The following is a 19,957-nucleotide window of genomic DNA, read 5'->3' as shown; positions in this document are numbered from 1 at the left end:
TGTCCTGGTCCACCTACATCGACGCCATGGCCAAGAAAGCACAATATGGCCTATACTTTCTCAGGAAACTAAGGAAATTCTGCATGTCCACATTGACTCTTTACCAACTTTTGCAATGCACCATAGAAAGCATCCTATCTGGCTGCGCCACAGCCCGATATGGCAACTGCTCGGCCCAAGACCGTACAAAACTACAGAGTCGTGAATACAGCCCAGTCCATCACGTGAACCCACCTCCCAACCATTGACTTGGTCTACACCTCCCGCTGCCTTGGGAAAGCGGGCAGCAGAATCAAGGACCCCTACCACCTAGGTTATTCTCTCTTCCAACCACTTCCATCAGGCAGGAGATACAAAGGTTTGAGAACATGCACCAACAGATTCCAAAACAGCTTCTTCCCTGTGGCTACCACACTCCTGAATGACCCTCTTATGGACTGAACATCTTCTCTATGGAGTAGTATTGTACTGCGTATGCTTCACCCGATGTCTGTGTCCATGTATTTACATTGTGCATCGATCATATGTCCTACTTTTTTTCACGTATGGAACGATCTGTCTGGACTGTACGCAGAACAATACTTTTCACTGTACTTCGGTACACATGACAATAAACCCAAATCCAATCCAAATACTTAATCTAGAAAAGTCGCCATTCTTGAAACTGGTGTACTGATATAATAAACTCTAATCAGAGAAAATGTAACTGGCTGAGGTTGATTTTAAGAGATACAACTGAGAAAATTGTAGCAGTATCAGATAGCCGTGTATGGAAATTCATGTATGAGTGGAACAATGCATTTGTACAATTCATCTTTACTCACAAACAAAACCATGTAATAATGTAATAGATTTCCATTTGTTTCTGTGGGAGGGAGGTTTGTTTCACCAGATACCAACATGAAGATGCTATAAATCTTTGAAATTACATTTTAAACGCTACATTTTTCAAAAAAGATTGGGAAAGATGGCCGCCCATCACCTGATATATTTTGTGGATTGTATCTCTACCCTGACATGAGGAAACAAAAGTTTATCTGCCAGACTGATGTTGACTCAATACTCTTCTTGAAACTAATTTTAAAACGTTACTCAGACATCAAAAATTATATCAAGCCCATGATAATTTCATTGGAACAAATTTGTCTTTTCCTTTTTAAAAAAAATTTAGAGTTCCCAATTCTTTTTTTTTCTAATTAAGGGGCAATTTAGCATGTCCGATCGGCTACTCTGCACATCTTTTGGTTGTGGGTGTGAGACCCAAGCAAACACAGGGAGAATGTTCTTATTCAACATGGACAGTGACCCGGGGCCAGGATCGAACCCGGGTCCTCAACGCTGTGAGGCAGCAGTGCTAACCACTGGGCCAACATGCCGCCCTAGCTTTTTCCAACAAGTGACTTGTGAAACCACAGATGAGAGAATCCTACTCAAAACAGTTTCTTGGATTACCAGAGCATTATATTCGGAATTGACACTTTATGCGAGGTCAGTTGGATTGGAGAGAATAAGGTCCAGTAGATTTATTTCCCTTGAAAGCACGGTCGCCAGTGGTTGAGCAATTAAAATCAAGGATGCTGAATCCGCAAGAATTTGATAAAAACAGGTATATGGTCTAAAGTGCTAGATTAAATTATAGAGATAAGGAATTGCAAGACTATGGAGGTATTAGAAAACAAGGATGAGAATTTCCCAATCCCAATTAGCACAATGGTTAGCACTGCTGCCAGACAGCTCCAGGGATCCGGGTTCAATCCGGCCTCAGCTGAAAACTGTGTGGAGTTTGTACTTTCTCCCCATGTTTGGGTGGATTTCCTCCCACAGTCCAAAGATGTGCAGGTTAAGTGGATTGGCCGTGATAAATTGCCCTTCGTGTCCAAAAATGTTAGGTGGGGTTACTGGGTTTTGGGGATAAAGTGGAGGCGTGGCCTAAGTAGGGTGCTCTTTCCAAGGGCCGGTGCAGACTCGATAAGCTGAATGGCCTCCTTTTGCACTGTAATTTCAATGATTCTAAGATGTTGCTTAACTGGGTCAGTGAGCCCAGAAGTGATGAATGGGATTTGGCGTAAGGACCCAGTAGCAGAGTTTGGCTGGCCAGCTGCATTGGAACCTTCAAGTTAGAGATAACAAAGGAAATGATGAGGTGTTTAGTGTGACCATTGTCCAGAAATTGAATGGGACCAGCCATATAAATCTTGTGGCTATAAGAGCAGGTCAGAGGCTGGCAATTCTGTGACAAGTAATAATAATATAGTAACAGCTTATTGTCACAAGTAGGCTGCAATGATGTTACTGTGAAAAGCCCCTCACTTCCTTTAGTAACTAATTTCCTGACTCTCTAAACCTTGTCCACCATCTACAGGGCACAAGCCAGCAGTGTGAAGGAATATTCTCCACATGCCTGGATGCGTGCAGCTCCAACAACATTCAGGAAGCTCAACACTATCTAGACCGAAGCAGCCTGATTGATTGCCACCTGATCCACCATTTAAAACATTAATTTACTCCACCAATGATGCACAGCAGCAGCGTGTACCATCTTCAAGACAACACCTTCCAAAGCCGTGATAGATGGAAGGCTGATACCAGCAGATGCATGGGAATACCAGCACTTTCAAATTTTCTTCCAAGCCACACCATCCTGACTCAGAACTATATCACCATTCCTTCAGTGTTGTGGTGTCAAAATTCCAAAACTCGCTACCTTACAGCACTTTGGGAGTACCCACAGCACGTTGACTGCAGTGCTTCAAGAAGGCATTTTAACACTAACTTCTCAAGAAAAATTAAGGATCGGCAATAAATGCTGATAAACAAAGACATCCATATACTGTGAATGAATAGATTTTAAAATAATGGGCTGTGGCAGGGTTGGTTTTGGGTGATGCCATGGTGTTGGAAGTAGTTAGTCTCAGAAATGGCACAGATCCGCAGTTACCAGCTCAGGTCAGATTTAAATACAACGACAGTGTAGTTCAGCATCAGAGTGCTGCCAGAGGGAGGTTTGGAGTCAGTGGCTAGGGAGCAGAGTTTGTGGTAGGGACGGAGGACAATAACCTTGATCGTCCCAATAATTACTTGGGGGAATTTTCTCCTCATCCAGAAATGGATGTCAAACAAGCAATATAATTCAGCGATAGCAGAGGAATTAAGAGAAGTGGTGGTGAGGTAGAGCAGGATATCTTCGATATAGGGGTGAAAATTAATGTGTGGCATTTATAGCTTAAGGGTTAAAATATAACGGTAAGGAAGTTTTGTTGCGACTGTTCAAGGCATTGGTGAGACCACACCTGGAGTATTGTGAACAATGTCCTATTATGTATTTTCTTTTATTCACTTTTCTTTCCATGTACTTAATGATCTGTTGAGCTTCTCCCAGAAAAATAGTTTCCACTGTACCTCAGTACAGGTGACAATAAACAAATCCAATCCAACCCAACAGTTTTGGTCCCTTATTTGAGGAAATATGTAGTGGCATTAGAGGCAGTTCAGAGGAGGTTCACTCGATTGATTTCAGAGATGAAGAGTTTGTCTTATGAAGAAAGATTGAGCTGTTTAGCCCGATACTCTAGAGTTTAGAAGAATGAGGGAAGATCAAATTGAGGTGATAAAAGTAAGAAGTCTTACAACACCAGGTTAAAGTCCAACATGTTTGTTACAAACACTAGCTTTCGGAGCACTGCTCCTTCCTCAGGTGAATGAAGAGGTGTGAAGAGGTTCATACCTCTTCATTCACCTGAGGAAGGAGCAGTGCTCCGAAAGCTAGTGTTTGTAACAAACCTGTTGGACTTTAACCTGGTATTGCAAGACTTCTTACTGTGCTCACCCCAGTCCAACGCCGGCATCTCCACATCAAGGTGATAAAAGGTATGAATAAAGTAGATGTAGAGTGGGTGCTTCCTCTTGTGAGGCATTCTAGAACGAGAAGTCATAGTATCAGGATAAGGGGTAGCAAATATAAAACAGATGAAGAGAAACTACTTCTGCCAAAAGGTCGCAAATCTAAGGAATTTGCTACCCCAAAGTGCGGTGGATACTGGGGCAGTGAGTAAATTTAAGGAGGAGTTGGCAACAAGGAGTTCCAGAGAAATACACACAGATTTGGGAGGGTGACAATAGGTTCAATGACTTTATAGAAGAAAGGGAAGCTGGGGATGTTGCACTGGTTTGCAAGGATAGTGGGGTCAAGGATTGTTGAGGGATGATGATGGAAGAGAACACATGGTCCACTGTGTGGGTGGCACTGGACTGCACTCAGTCCCACATTAACCCTTTGTGCGTTAGATCCTTATACTACAGTGATCACAAAGAAAACCCATCTGGTTCACTGATGTCCTTTAAGGGAAGGAAGTGTGCCATCCTTGCCTGGTCTGGCCTACTCTACATATATAACTCCAGATCTGCAACAATGAGGTTGGCCCTAAACTGTTCACGAGCAATCAGGGATGGGCAGCAAATGTTACATCCAAAGTTACTTAAAAAAAAATTCCCGAAGGCATTCACCTCTGCCGTCCATGGAACCGCGCACTGGCTTGTAAGGTGCCTCCACCCTGGGCCGGGAAGCTGCCTCGGTCGGCCCAACTGCCACCCACGTGCCCGGCCCCTTCCTCCCCACGTGCCCGGCCCCTCAGCACGTGCCCTGCTCCAACACTGCGCAGGCGCGCGACCCCCTCCAAAACAAAAAAAAAACCCTTGCTCGCGCTTGCGCAGTAGACGGCACCGAAAAGGTCTCGAGCACTGTGAAGGCGATCAAGGCAGAACGAGCGGGGGAGTGCGGGCTGGTGACGAGATAACGGTTGTGACCTGTGAAGAAAGATAGGTAGAAAGCAATTGAAAACAAAAATGAAAACATGGGTCGGGCTTGCTGCCTGGTTGGTGCTCAGTCGCGGTGTCCCTCAGTGTGGTCTCTGATATCACCTGTGGGACACACCTGTCCAACTCAAATGGGCCAAGTGACCAGCAAAAGCTGAACAAATGAGCCCAACAAGAACAGAACTTGGTGGGACCTCCTGGAATGAGAAGTCTTGCATTTATATCGTGCCACACACGACCACAAGGCGTCCTAAAACTCCCTGTTGCCAATGAAAACGTGTTAGGAAAACTGAGCGAAAGATTGATAAAAAGCAAAATAGTGTGAATGCTGGAAAGTAGAAGAGTCATCCTGAGCTGGAAACGTTAACTCTTTGTTCCCCCCCCCCCCCCCCCCCCCCCCCCCCCCCACAGATGCTGCCAGACCTGCTGCCCCCACCCCCAGCATTTTTTGTTTTTACTTTATATTAGAACAAAAGGTGAAGTTCCTACAGGTTTGGGCAGCACGGTAGCATAGTGGTTAGCACTGCGGCTTCACAGCGCCAGGGTCCCAGGTTCGATTCCCTGCTGGGTCACTGTCTGCGCGGAGTCTGCACGTTCTCCCCGTGTCTGCATGGGTTTCCTCCGGGTGCTCCGGTTTCCTCCCACAGTCCAAAGAAGTGCAGGTTAGGTGGATTGGCCGTGCCAAGTTGCCCTCAGTGTACAAAAGGGATAGGGTGGAAGTGAGGCCTTAAGTGAGTCGGTGCAGACTTGATGGGCCGAATGGCCTCCTTCTGCACTGTGTTCTATGTTCATAAGACTTCTTTCCCACCAACGGGGTCACTGTTCTTGTATCCTGAACTATTTGAAAGCAAAACACCTCACAACATTTACTGCAACATTTACTGCCAATGAAGTAGTCACTGGGGTGGCAAGCAACTACTGCTATGGGATAATTTATTTCAGTGTGCTGTTGATTGACAGGTAAATATTGGCCAGGATACTAGAAGAACTCAAATAACAACAAAATGCTGGAAATGCTCAGCAGGTCTGGCAACATCTGAAACCGAGTTAACGTTTCAGGTCATGACCTTTTATCACAGCTGGCAAAAGTTAGAAATGGAATAGCTTTTAATGAGGTGAAATGGAGGAGGGTGGGGGGGGGGAAGCAAAAGGGAATCTGGTAGGGTGGAAATTTGATGAAATGAAAATCGCTTATTGTCACGAGTAGGCTTCAATGAAGTTACTGTGAAAAGCCCCTAGTCGCCACATTCTGGCACCTGTTCGGGGAGGCTGGCACGGGAATTGAACTGTGCTGCTGGCCTGCCTTAGTCTGCTTTAAAAGCCAGCGATTTAGCCCAGTGTGCTAAACCAGCCCCTTTGATGGCATTAAATGACAAGAGTAGTTGGGGCAGAGTCAAAGAAAGAAGTAATGAGACAAGTAAAGAAACAAAGGATGGTTCTCCAGAGCAAAGCATAGAATTTCTACAGTGCAGAAGGAGGCTGGTTTAGCTCACTGAGCTAAATCGCTGGCTTTTAAAGCAGGCCAGCAGCACGGTTCGATTCCCGTATCAGCCTCCCCGGACAGGTGCCGGAATGTGGTGACTAGGAGCTTTTCACAGTAACTTAATTGAAGCCTACTCGTGACAAGTGATTTTCATTTCATTTCATTTTCATTCAGCCCATCAAGTCCGATATGACCCTCTGAAAGAGCACCCTATTTGGGCGCACTCCCTCCTCCCTGTCCCCGTAACCCCACCTAACCTAAACATCTTTGGATGCTAAGGGGCAATTTAGCATTGCCAATCCACCTAGCCTGCACATTTTTGGACTGTGGGAGGAAACCAGAGCACCCGGAGGAAACCTAGGGAGAACGTGCAAACTCCACACAGGCAGTCACCCAAGGCTGAAATTGAACCCGGATTCCTGGTGCTGAGGCAACAGTGTTAACCAAGAAGAGTCATATAAATTCAAATCTTTAACTCAATTTTACTCTCTACTGCCTGACCCGCTGAGCCTTTCCAGCATTTTCTGTTTTTACTTCAGATTTCCAGCATCTGCAGTATTTTATTTTTCTTATTATGGTTAAGACCAACACATTGCAAAGAATCGGAGACAAGATGATGGAGGGGGCAGAGATTACAGTCTTTTGCACAGATGTCCTGGGCTCCTCCATCATTGAGGATAGAGATGTTTACCTCCCCCAGTCAGTTGTTTAATTGTCCACCACCATTCACGGTTGATGCGGCAGGACTCCGTTGGTTCTGGAATGACATAGCTCTACCTAGTTACTTGTTGTTTATGCTGTTTGGCACGTGTTGTGTTGTGGCAACACAGTCCTGTGTTGTAGCTTCACCAGTTTGCCACCTCATTTTTAGATATGATTGATGTTGCTCCTGACATGTCCCCGCACATCTAGACATAGGAACAGTTTCTTCTCCCAAGCTACCAGACTCCTTAATGACTCTCCCAAGAAGTGATCTGTTCCCTGTAAGGACAGCCCTATGCTACTCTTGCTCATGTATTGCTTGATTGGCCCTTGTTCCGCACTGTAACCAATCACTATTTGTTGATGTACCATTTGTCAAATTACACTTGTCAATTCCCTGACCTTCCTGTTGCTTGCCATTTTAACAAAATACCCTGCTCACATGCCCACATGTCTGTTCTTGGCCTGCTGCAATGTTCCAGTGAAGCGCAACGCAAACTGGAGGAACAACATCTCATCTTCCGGTTAGGCACGTTACAGCCTTCTGACCTGAACATCGAATTCAACAACTTCTACCCCACCTGGACCCATTTCATTTTAACTGTCTTTTACCATTTCTTTCTTTCTTAATATAGATTTAATTCCCCCCCCCCCCCCAATCTTATCCACCTTTTCTTCATCTTTCTCTTTGCTTCCCCCTTCCCCACCCCCACATCTACAGTTCATCCTCTGATAATTTCCCTGCTGTTTGACCTTTCACATCTTTTTTTCTCTCTGGGGACTGCCATTAGCACTCTTTCCCCTTGGTTTCTGTGGCCATTAGCACCCTGTTTCCCTAGGTTTCTGTGGCTGTGACTCATCTATCATTCTCACTCCACAGTATAAATATTTCCCACTTCCTCTGTCTGTTAGCTTTGACAAAGAGTCATCGGACTCAAAACTTTAACTCTTTTCTCTCCCTGCAGATGCTGCCAGACTTGCTGAGATTTTCCAGCATTTTCTCTTTTGTTTCAGATTCCGCCATCTGCAGTAATTTGCTTTTACTCTGTCAATTATTCTTTTGTCTACTATGTACTTACTGCGTACGTTCCCTTGGCCGCAGAAAAATACTTTTCACTGTAGTTCCGTACATGTGACAGTAAATATCAATCAATCAATATATCAATGCCGTCCTGCATTCTTCATTAACCAGGGCTGATCCCCAGACTTGGTGGTTCTGGTAGAGTGGGGGATTTGCCAGGCCATGAGGTTACTGATTGTGGTTAGTACAATTCTGCTGCTGCTCATCTACTGCGCCTCATCGATGCCCCGCCTTGAGTTGCTGGATCTGTTCAAAGACTATCCCATTTAGCATGGTGGTGGTGGTGCCACACAACACGATGAAGGGTATCGACATTGTGAAGACGGAACTTTGTCTCCACAAGGATCATGCAGTGGTCACACCTATCGATACTGTCATGGACAAATTCATCTGCGGCAGGCAGTTTGATGATGATGAGGCCAAGTATGTTTTTCCGTCTTGTTGGTTCCCTCACCACCTGCCGCAGTGCCAGTCGAGCATCTATTTCCGTTAGGGTCCGGCCTGCTAGGTCTGTGGTGGTACTACTGAGCCACTCTTGGTCATGGACATTGAAGTCCCCCACCACATTCTGCACCCTTGCCACCCTCAGTGCTTCCTCTGAATGGTAATCAACATGGATGAGTACTGATCCATCAGCTGAGGGGGGACGGTACATGGTAATCAGCTGGAGGGTTCCTTGCCATGTTTGACCTGGAGCCATGAGACTTCATAGGATTCAGAGTCGATGTTGAGACTCCCAGGGCAACTCCCTCCTGACTATATACTACTGTGCTGCCACTTCTATTTGGTCTGTTCTGCCAAAATAAACATGGCTAAAGTATGTAGAATGCCTCAGAGATATATGTGAACAGTTAGTTGTATCGATTGTGTATCTCTCCACACAAATCATTCATTGGGCTGCAGTTGGAATATTATGCTTTGTTTTGGATGCCGTTTGTATGCTTTATTTTGGATGACGTATCTTATTTGCTGAAGTGATTCACTAAGTTGACAACATGAATAAAAGGCTTTGATTAAAACTCTGCTACTTATACATATTCTGCATTAAGTCTTGCCTGCCCATCATCCTGTTTTTACATGGGCCCTGGTTCATCCAACGCTTCCAATTTAAAATCCCCATCCTTGTATTTAAATACCTTCATGACTTCGGCCCTCTCTACTTGGAACTCCTTCAGCATAATAAGACCCCCCACCCCCGATTTCAACTCTTGACCTCAATGTAGACCGAATGGTCATGTGATGTCACAGCTACAAAAGGGTCATATGATGGGAGTGCGGGACTTTTCCCAGAGCGTGGACAGAGCACAAGCATGGAGTGGCTACCCAGCTAGTGAATAAAGTATTGTTTGTTACCGTCCTTATTGTCAGTGTTTGAGAACCCAGAACTTTTACATGGTGTCAGGAGTTGGTAGTATGGCACAAGGGCTTTGCCGCATCGAGCCGCTTGTCTTCAGTGAGAACATTGTAGACAGTTGGGATACGGGGTAGGCCATTTAGGACTGAGATGAGGAGACCCCTTGTTCTAGATCCTCCAGCCAGAGGGAATAACATACCTGCATCCAGTCTGTGAGAATTTTATACGTTTTAATGAGATCTCTCATTCTTCAAAATCCAGTGAATACAGGCCTGGTCAACCAATCTCCCCTCATACGATGATCCTGCTACCCCAGGAATCTGTCTGGTGAATCTATGGCAAGTATATCCATTTTTAGATAAGGAGACCAAAACTGCACATGGTACTCTAGGTGTGGTCTCACCAAGGCCTCCTGTATTCAAATCCTCTTACAATGAAGGCCAACCTTACCATTTGCCTTCCTAACTGTTTGGCTCAAATGAAGCACTGGACCCCAGTACCAGATGGACTTTGTGGCTTATGCCAGACAAACCATTTGCACTGAAGGTGTGGCCACTCTCCACTGTACATAGGGCAGTTTTATATAGTTGGCCAGAACGTAAGCCCACTGCTAAGTCTTTGGGACAGCATTACACTGGGGCTCATCCAACTTGGTTAAGAGTTAATGCTTTGCAACACTAGGCCCCAGAAATATTAGAGTACAAAGACATCTTCAACTGTGATGCCATTGGTATGTTACCAGTAGAAAACCACATAAAACTAGATAACCAAGTAGCACCAACGGTTAGTGTTCTGAGCACTGTACTTTGGTGCACGTGACAATGAACAAATCCAGGAGAGTACCATTAGGCATGAGGCAGAAAGTAGTCAATGAACTGCATTGGATGACAACACTAGGTGTGTTAACTCTAAAGATGAGGCCACAATGGGTTTCAGCAATTGTAGCTGCAGTAAAGAAAGATGGCATGGTCAGCATATGCATTGACTCGGAGCACTTGAACAAGGTGTTGCTCAGACCTCATCATCCTATGAAGACAGTGTAACAGGTGATAGCAGATATGCCAACTGCTATGGTTTTCAGTAAGCTGGATGCAAATTGCAGGTTCTGGCAGATCCCACTAGGTGAAGAATCCTCTAAACGTATCACAATCAGGTCTCTGGTTGGCAGATATCGTTTTATTTGTATGCCCAGTGGGATCTATACTTACAGCAAGGTCTTTCAGTAGTGCATGGAGTAACTCTTTGCAGGCCAGCTCTACGAAATCATCGTCGATGACATTCTGGTTTGGAGTCGTACTATGTAAGAACATGATGCACATCTTTGTCTTGTCCTCGACAGAATCAGGACTGTACAGCCAAAGCTTAACCCTATAAATTGCCGATTCAGGTTCAACCAGGTTCATTGTGTGGGTCGTTTACTCAGAACTGATCATGTAAAGCTACATCCAGACAAGACATTGGCACTTTACAGCACTTGGTATGACAAATTATCTTCCCAGGTTCATTCCTTGATATAGTAAGGTCACTGGACCACCTTGCCAACTCCTCCATCTGGATGCCAAATGGCACGAGCACCACACAGCTGTCTTCAACAGACTCAAGTAAGCACTCACAGCCCCACTGGTGCTACAATACCTTGATGTTCGAGCACCCATGCGTGTATCAACAAGAAACCTCCCAGCACGGACTTGGTACAGTCTGAATTAAGAATGGCAGACCAATAGCCTTTGCATCAAGGGCCCTAACTGACTCTGTGACTGGCTATGCACAGATCGAAAAGTAACTCGTCGCTCTAGTCATCGTCTGTCAGAAATTTCATGACTTCATATATGGTCATCCTGAAACTGTTGAAATGGATCATTAGACACTCATAACTCTTTTAAAAAAGCCTCTGTACACTGCGTTGCATGACTGCAACATGATGCTAAAACTGCAACGTTATAATCTCAGCATCATCCACAAACATGGTAAGGAGCTGTAGACAGCTGGTGCACTCTCCAGAGCCTTCCTACCCAATACAGACCAGGTAGATCATGAGTATGACACAGACATCATGACGATAGAGGTGCTGTCGTCTCGTGGAATCCATGAACTCAAAGACGCCGTACAGAAAACTGCATAACATCATTATGAGGTGCTGGCCAGAGTTCTCAAGGGAGCTTCCCCATGGGCCCTGTACGTTCTTCACCATCAGAGATGAACTAATCATACAGGATGGACTGATACTGCATAGCCAGCGATTCATCATCCCTACTTCTCTTCAGAGGTACTACAACAAATTCACCAGGGGCACCCTGGGTTGGAAGCAACCAAATACAGAACCAAGGAATAACTTTACTGGCCCTGACATGGAAAGGGAAGTCTAAAGTTGTACACCTTGCATGTACTCAAGCTGCATTAAACCAAAGAACCACTGCACCTTCATGAGCTCTTGAACCTCCCATGGCTATTCACAGCAGCTGATATTTTCGAATGGAATAGTAAACAACATTTAGTCTTGGTCATTTAGACATTGCAACATTTAGTCATTGTTTCATCAATGATCTCCCTTCCATCATAAGGTGAAAAGTGTGGATGTTTGCGGATGACTGTACAATGTTCAGTACCATTCAAGACTCCTCAATTAATGAAGCAGTCCAAGTCCAAATGCAGCATGATCTGGACAATATCCAGGCTTGGGCTGACAAGTGGCAAGTTACATTCGCACCACACATGGCAATGACCATCACCTACAAGAGAGGATCTAACCACTTTCCCATGACACTCAATGGTATTACCATCGTTGAATCTCCCACAATCAACATCCTGGGGGTTACCATTTTTAAAAAAATTATAAATTTAGAGTTCCCAATTATTTCTTCTTCCTAATTAAGGGGCAATTTAGCATTGCCAATCCACCTAACCACATCTTTTGGGTTGTGGGGGGGGGAAACCCATGCAGACACGTGGAGAATGTGCAAATTCCACACGGACAGTGACCTAGGGCCGGGATACAAACCCGGGTCCTCAGTGCCGTAGTCCCAGTGCTCACCACTGCGCCACTGTGTTGCTCTCTGGGGATCACCATTGATCAGAAACTGAACTAGACTAGCCATATTAATACATGTAGCTACCAGGGCAGGTTAAAGCTAGGAATACTACGGCGAGTAACTCATCCCCTGACCCCTCCAAAACCTGTCCACCCTCTACAAGGCACAAGTCAGGAGTGTAATGGAATACTCTCCACTTGCCTGGATGAATGCAGCTCCAACAACACTCAAGAAGCTTAACATCAGAAAAATACTTTTCGCTGTAACTTCCGTACATGTGACAATAAATCAAATCAAATCAAACCATGCAGTACAAAGCAGCCCGCTTGATTGCTACCCCTTCCAGAAACATTCCACAACGTGTCTACCATTTACAAGATGCGTTGCACTAACTCACCAAGGTTCCTTAGACAGCAAGTTCCAAATCCATGACCACTACTATCCAGGACAAAAGCAGCAGATACCTGGGAGTTCCACCACCTGGAGGTTCCCCTCCAAGTCACTCACCACCTTGAATGGAAATATATCGCTGGTCCTTCACTGCTGTCGCTGGACATCCTGGAACTCCCTCCTTAACAGCACAGTGGGTGTACCTACACCTCAAGGACTGCAGTGGTTCAAGAAGGCAACTCACCACCACCACCTGAAGGGCAACTAGTGCTGGGCAATAAATGCTGGCCAAGGCAGCGACTCCCATATCCTGTAAACGAATTTAAAAAAAAAAATTGTATTCCAGGTGGTTTGAACTCGATTACCTGCCAAACATGATGAGTAAGAAAGACATCATCAAGCTCAAGAGATATTCTGTCACACGTATGGCATCCCTCAGAGACTCATGACAGACAATGCTCGCCAATTAGTCTCCACTGAATTTCAAAACTTTACACGCACATGGAACTTTGAGCATATCATGGGCAGCTCCGTTTACCCACAGTCCAAATCCCTGGTGTGACGGGTGGTACGTTCAGCTAAGCATCTAGAGAAATGTGCCTGAGATCGCACAGATTACTATGCTGCACTCCTCAGTCTGAGAAACCTACCATGACAGGGCCTGTCCTCATCAGCATAACGACTTTTCCAGGCACATCAAGCTTGAAACAAATGTGAATGATACCTTCATGCAGTGTCAATTGAGAAGCAAAATGCACTATGATCGAAACACACTTGGCCCTCTTAACACCTGTCGAAACGGTCAGGATTCAGACTGCACGCGGCCATTATAAGTTGATGGTAGTACATAGCCATACCCCGCAACCGAACAATAGCCTCAGATGGTATCCACTACGTAAGCAACTTTTGGGCCATGTGCTGTGGAATCCTCTCACCAAACTTCATGGCTTGCCACCCTGATTATTTAAGCCTGCCTTAAAACTCACATTTTTGATCAAGCCTCCCTAGAATATTCCATTGTTTGCATATTAAAGGTATTCCATGAATGAAAGATGTGTGTAATTCTTTAGAATTTACACAAAACACATGAACATTACCAAAATTAAGGGGGGTGATTCGCTGCCCGCCTTGCGCCTGGCACATATCACACTATTTCTGGAGAATAAGGGGAGAGGCTCTAAACAGGGTTCACACTGGACGCCGAACAAAATACAATGCTTCCAGTCGCTGCACCTTGTGGAAGTCACCACTGTTATATTGTATATATCGCATATGAGGTGTATTACGGTAAGGCTCCTGTTCTACAGGTATGGGGGTAGATCCCTGCCTGCCAGCTCCGCCCAGTAGGCGGAGTATAAATGTGTGAGCTCTCCGAGCTGCAGCCATTTCGGCAGCAGCTACGGGAGGCTACACATCTCTGCGTAATAAAGCCTCGATTACACTCTACTCTCGTCTCGACGTAATTGATAGTGCATCGATTTATTACGCTGCGATTTTACAACGATGGATCTCGGCATCAAGCCTGATCGCCTGCAGCTGCACCCTCAAGCAGACAACGCCGCGTCGGCCTTCGCACATTGGCTAGCTTGCTTCGAAGCATACATCGGATCTGCGACAGAACCACCCTCAAAGGCACAGAAGCTCCAGATCCTGTACACGCAGCTGAGCTCCGATATCTTTCCCCTCAACCGGGACACGCCTACCTATGCTGAGGCCATGGTGCTACTGAAGGAGAACTACGCTCAGCAGACCAACAAAATCTACGCCAGGCACCTCCTGCCCACGTGGCATCCACTCCCAGGTGGGTCTGTGGAAGATTTCTGGCGTGCCCTTCACACCCTGGCGAGGGACTGCGATTGCCAGTTCTGACCTTCTAATTAGAGATGCGTTTGTTACGGGTATAGGGTCAACTTACATCCGCCAGCGCCTCTTAGAAGGGGCTACCCTCGACCTCGCGGCGACTCACAGTCGCCTTCCGCAATGTACAGGCGTATGCCCCCAACCGCACGGCCCACCCCTCCTGGAGCATCATGGGCCCCGCCAGCGACCGTCCCCAGCCAACCCCAGGCCTGTGCCGCACGGCAGCCAACCAACCCCGGGGGACCCAAGTACTACTTCTGCGGACAGACAAAACACCCCCGGCATCGCTGCCCGGCGCGGAGGCAAGGCCTGCGGGAAGAAAGGACATTTTGCTGCTGTGTGCCAGGCCCGCTTGATCGCCGCTATTGTCCCTGCACCCCCCACGTGCGACCCGTGGGTGCCGCCATCTTCCTCGCCTCAGACCACGTGCGGCCCATGGGCGCCGCCATCTTGCTCGTCTCCTACAACACGTGCAGCCTGTGGGCTCCGCCATCTTGCCTGCCTCAGGACATGTGCGGCCCATGGGCGCCGCCATCTTTCACACCGCCCGCCACGTGCGCCCCGTGGGCGCCGCCATCTTCCCCGCCTCAGGACCCCTGCTCGTCGGGCACCTCATCGGGCCGCTCATCGCCTGTAACCGCCGCCGACCAGCTACGTCTCGCCTCCTTCACGATCGACCAGTCCCGACTGCGCGACCACGTCGACGACAGTGAAGGTCGATAGGCACGAGACATCATGCATTCTGGACTCCGGGAGCACTGAGAGCATCATCCACCCCGATACGGTAAGGCGCTGCTCCCTCACGGTCCACCCCATTAACCAGAAAATCTCCCGGGCCTCCGGATCCCACTCCGTGGCGATCTGGGGGTACTGCACCGCCACCCTCACCATCCAGGGCGTAGAGCTCAGCGGCTTCCGGCTCTATGTCCTCCCCAACCTCTGCGCTGCCTTGCTACTCGGCCTGGACTTCCAGTGCAACATCCAGAGCCTAACCCTGAAATTTGGCGGACCCCTACCATCCCTTACTGTCTGCAGTCTCACGACCCTTAAGGTCGACCCGCCTTCTCTGTTGCGAACCTCACCCCGGATTGCAAATCCATCGCCACCAGGAGCAGACGGTACAGCGCCCAGGACAGGACCTTCATCAGGTCTGAGGTCCAGCGGCTGCTACAGGATGGTATTATCGAGGCCAGCAACAGCCCCTGGAGAGCTCAAGTGGTAGTTGTGAAAACTGGGGAGAAAAACAGGATGGTCGTTGACTACAGTCACACCATCAATCGGTACACGCAGCTCGGTGCGTACCCCCTCCCACGCATATCTGATATGGTCAATCAGATTGCACAGAACCGGGTCTTCTCGTCAGTGGACCTGAAATCTGCCTACCACCAGCTCCCCATTCGCAAGGCGGACCGCCCGTACACCGCGTTTGAAGCGGACGGCCGCCTTTACCACTTCCTTAGGGTTCCATTCGGCGTCACTAACGGGGTCTCGGTCTTCCAATGGGAGATGGACCAAATGGTTCACCGGTACGGACTGCGGGCCACCTTTCCGTACCTGGATAACGTCACCATCTGCGGCCACGACCAGCAGGACCACGATGCTAACCATTCCAAATTCCTCCACACCGCCAAACTCCTCAACCTAACCTACAACAAGGAGAAGTGCGTGTTCAGGGCTAATCGATTAGCCATCCTCGGCTATGTGGTTCAAAATGGAGTTCTAGGGCCCAACCCCGATCGCATGCGCTCCCTCATGGAACTCTCCTCTTCCCCACTGCCCCAAGGCCCTCAAACGATGCCTGGGGTTCCTCTCGTACTATGCCCAGTGGGCCCCTAACTATGCGGACAATGCCCGCCCACTCATTCACTCCACCGTCTTCCCACTGACGGCCGAGGCTCACCAGGCTTTCAACCATATCAAGGCTGACATCGCCAAGGCCGTGACACACGTGGTAGACGAGACACTCCCCTTTCAAGTCGAGAGCGATGCATCAGATGTTGCTCTGGCCGCCACCCTCAACCAGACAGGCAGGCCCGTGGCATTCTTTTCATGCACCCTCCATGCCTCCGAAATTCGGCACTCCTCCGTCGAGAAGGAGGCCCAAGCCATAGTAGAAGCTGTGCGGCATTGGAGGCATTTCCTGGCCGGCAGGAGATTCACTCTCCTCACTGACCAATGGTCGGTTGCCTTCATGTTCAACAACACACAGCGGGGCAAGATCAAAAATTATAAGATCTTGAGGTGGAGGATCAAGCTCTCCACCTACAATTACGAGATTTTGTATCATCCCGGTAAGCTCAACGAGCCCCCCGATGCCCCATCCCGAGGTACGTGTGTCAGCGCACAAGTGGACCGACTCCGGACCCTGCACGATGATCTCTGTCACCCAGGGGTCACCCGTTTTTTTCACTTCGTAAGGGCCCGCAATCAGCCCTATTCCATCGATGAAGTCAGGGCTATCACCAGAGACTGCCAGCTCTGCACGGAGTGTAAACCGCTCTTTTACCGGCCAGACTGAGCACACCTGGTGAAGGCCTCCCGTCCCTTTGAACGCCTCAGCATGGATTTCAAAGGGCCCCTCCACTCCATCGACCGAAACATGTACATTCTTAACATGGTCGACGAATTTTCCAGGTTCCCCTTCGTCGTCCCATGCCCCGATATGACGTCCGCCACCGTCTTCAAAGCCCTCAACACCATCTTCGCTCTGTTCGGTTTCCCCGCCTATGTCCACAGCGACCGGGGATCCTCATTTATGAGCGACGGGCTGCGCCAGTACCTGCTCAGCAGGGGCATTGCCTCGAGCAGGACGACCAGCTACAACCCCCGGGGAAGCGGGCAGGTGGAGCGGGAGAATGGGACGGTCTGGAAGGCCGTCCAGCTGGCCCTCTGGTCCAAAAATCACCCGGCCTCCCGCTGGCAGGCGGCCCTCCCCAACGCCCTTCACTCCATTCGGTCGTTGCTTTGCAGTGCGACTAACTAAACCCCTCATGAACGTCTCTTTGCCTTCCCCAGGAAGTGCACCTCCGGGGTTTCGCTCCCAACGTGGCTGGCAGCTACAGGACCCGTTCTCCGCAAGCACGTGCGGCTCCACAAGGCGGACCCGTTGGCTGAGAGGGTACAGCTACTTCACGCGAACCCGCAGTACGCCTACGTGGCGTACCCCGACGGCCGCCAAGACCCAGTCTCCCTCAGGGACCTGGCGGCAGCTGGATCCCCCCCCTCCCCCCCCCCCCCACCTGCTCCGGCGCCACCCTCCCTCCCCCCAGCGCACCTCACCACAGCCCCCGCTCCAGGACGATCCGTCCTCCCCTTGGTCCCACCCGGAAATGAAGATGAGGTCGACACGCTCCCGGAGTCACTGACTACCGAACCGACGCCTGCATCGCCACCAGGAATGCGGCGCTCACAACGAAGGATCAAGGCGCCCGATCGTCTGAATTTGTAAACTTTTCCTAAAATGTTAAATGCCTGCGTGTAAATTGTCTTCCACCACCCCCACTGGACTCTTTTTTTTCAAGAGGGGGTGAATGTGGTAGTCACCACTGCTGTATATATCGCATATGAGGTGTATTACGGGTATGGGGGTAGATCCCTGCCTGCTGGCTCCGCCCAGTAAGCGGAATATAAATGTGTGAGCTCTCCGAGCTGCAGCCATTTCGGCAGCAGCTGTGGGAGGCTACACATCTCTGCGTCTCGTCGTAATTGATAGGGCATCACACCTAACATAATTTGGTTCACGCCCTCACTGAGCATGAACCAGATTAGCAGATTCAAATCAACATTGTCAGTTTAATGCCAGATTCTCCCGGCTCCCGGGATTGTTCTCCACCTGCACCGATGCAGCTGAGGAATCAAAACTTGTCTCCACTATCAGAAGCCGGATGTGATGACCATTCCAGGAGGCTTGGAGGACATTGGCGCCCTGGCGTGGTCAGGGACATGGCACGTCAATACCACTTGGTATGGACATGAAGGCAGGGTGATTGAAGGGGAGTGCATTTGGCGTCCGCGTAGCGGGGTTGTCGTTCACCTGGGGGTGGGGGGGGTGTTGCAGGTAGTGTCAACGGGGGGGGGGGGGGGGGATCCCAAGTAGACGGGGTGGGGCTTGGAGGGGGACCCTTTTGGTGAGCCATAATGTCAGCTAGCCTTGGAGGAGGGGGAAAGGGGGCTGGTGCCAGTGAGAGGGGGGGGGGGACGGGGGACGGGACTGAAGGCCAGATGCTTGCGATGTTGGAGACAGAGGGGGCCCTAGACTCTCACTTTCAGATCAGAAGGTGTCCCGATCTCTGTGAGGCTGGGCTTGCTGATGCCTTCGGGTCAAACACATCGTTTTCTGGTGAGTTTCACCCTGGCCCCAAAAAATGACAATGTTCGAGAATTGTGATGGAAATTGTGATGGTACAGCTGCCCGAAGTGACCCTTATGCCAGGATCCTCCCTTGCGAGTCCGCCTCTCTACTGCTGCTAGCCAGGACGGATAATTTGGTGCTCAGCCAAATCCCCCATTCACTGCAGCGGAGAATCCCTGTGCCGTAAACGGACGGAGAATCCCACCCTAGTCAATTTTTGGGAGAATTCCGCCCAAGATACATTTGTAGCCTAAGCAAATTATTCTGTTCTCTGTTGAATCGCATTTATTTATCCATTCCCCCTCATTATTTCTTTTCCTGGGTCAGCATGGTGTTCACTGACTGCAGCTTCCTAATTTGCATTTATTATCAAATAATTATATAGCTTTCACAGCAAAAGGTTGATTGCATTGCCTTCCTGCATCATCATTTACATCTTGTTTATCTTATTATGCTCTGGCCTCTACTTTCTCCTTTAAAATCACACACCCCTCCCCCCAAAACCTTCACCAGTTAAAATTTGTTACTTGTGTCAGTAAATGTGTTTGTCATTTGCGATGCATTGGAGGAACAAATAGATATTCTTCTGATTTAAACATGGTTCTAACCTAACAGCACTGTTGAACACCCTGAAACTATTCAGCGTTTTACATGGCTTGCCCGCCTTGTCATAGGATCGCCTTCAGCGGGCCTGGAAAATCCCACCCAATACATCCCATGTACTAGCAACTCATCACAGCTACGCTATTTAATGAAACTGGAAGAAGTCATACGGACTCAAAACGTTAACTCTGTTTCTCTCTCCACAGATGCTGCCAGACCGGCTGAGTTTTTTCGTCATTTTCTGTTAGTAGTTATTATATTGATAATGAAGCTGGTAGATTGACAATCCTGC

The 19,957-nt window shown here is 48.4% G+C and overlaps 2 protein-coding genes across 4 annotated transcripts in view; one reads left to right on the top strand and one right to left on the bottom strand.

The window, feature by feature from the left end:
• LOC119978905 (acyl-coenzyme A synthetase ACSM3, mitochondrial-like) overlaps nucleotides 1-4,579 on the bottom strand; it is a 104,078-nt gene extending 99,499 nt beyond the window's left edge. Inside the window, exon 1 of one of the 3 annotated variants that reach the window (XM_038820839.1) lies at nucleotides 4,504-4,579. The gene's annotated coding sequence lies outside the window, so the exon portion shown is untranslated. The remainder of the gene's footprint in view (nucleotides 1-4,503) is intronic. The other 2 variants (XM_038820836.1, XM_038820835.1) reach the window with 2 other exon arrangements.
• A 167-nt stretch (nucleotides 4,580-4,746) lies between these two features.
• The window catches only part of thumpd1 (THUMP domain containing 1), a 37,774-nt gene continuing 22,563 nt past the window's right edge, over nucleotides 4,747-19,957 (top strand). Inside the window, exon 1 of the mRNA XM_038820349.1 lies at nucleotides 4,747-4,819. The gene's annotated coding sequence lies outside the window, so the exon portion shown is untranslated. The remainder of the gene's footprint in view (nucleotides 4,820-19,957) is intronic.

The sequence above is a fragment of the Scyliorhinus canicula genome, chromosome 15 (assembly GCF_902713615.1).
Source record: "Scyliorhinus canicula chromosome 15, sScyCan1.1, whole genome shotgun sequence".
In the NCBI taxonomy this organism is placed as follows: Eukaryota; Metazoa; Chordata; class Chondrichthyes; order Carcharhiniformes; family Scyliorhinidae; genus Scyliorhinus; species Scyliorhinus canicula.
This window is presented reverse-complemented; position numbering and strand designations above follow the sequence as displayed.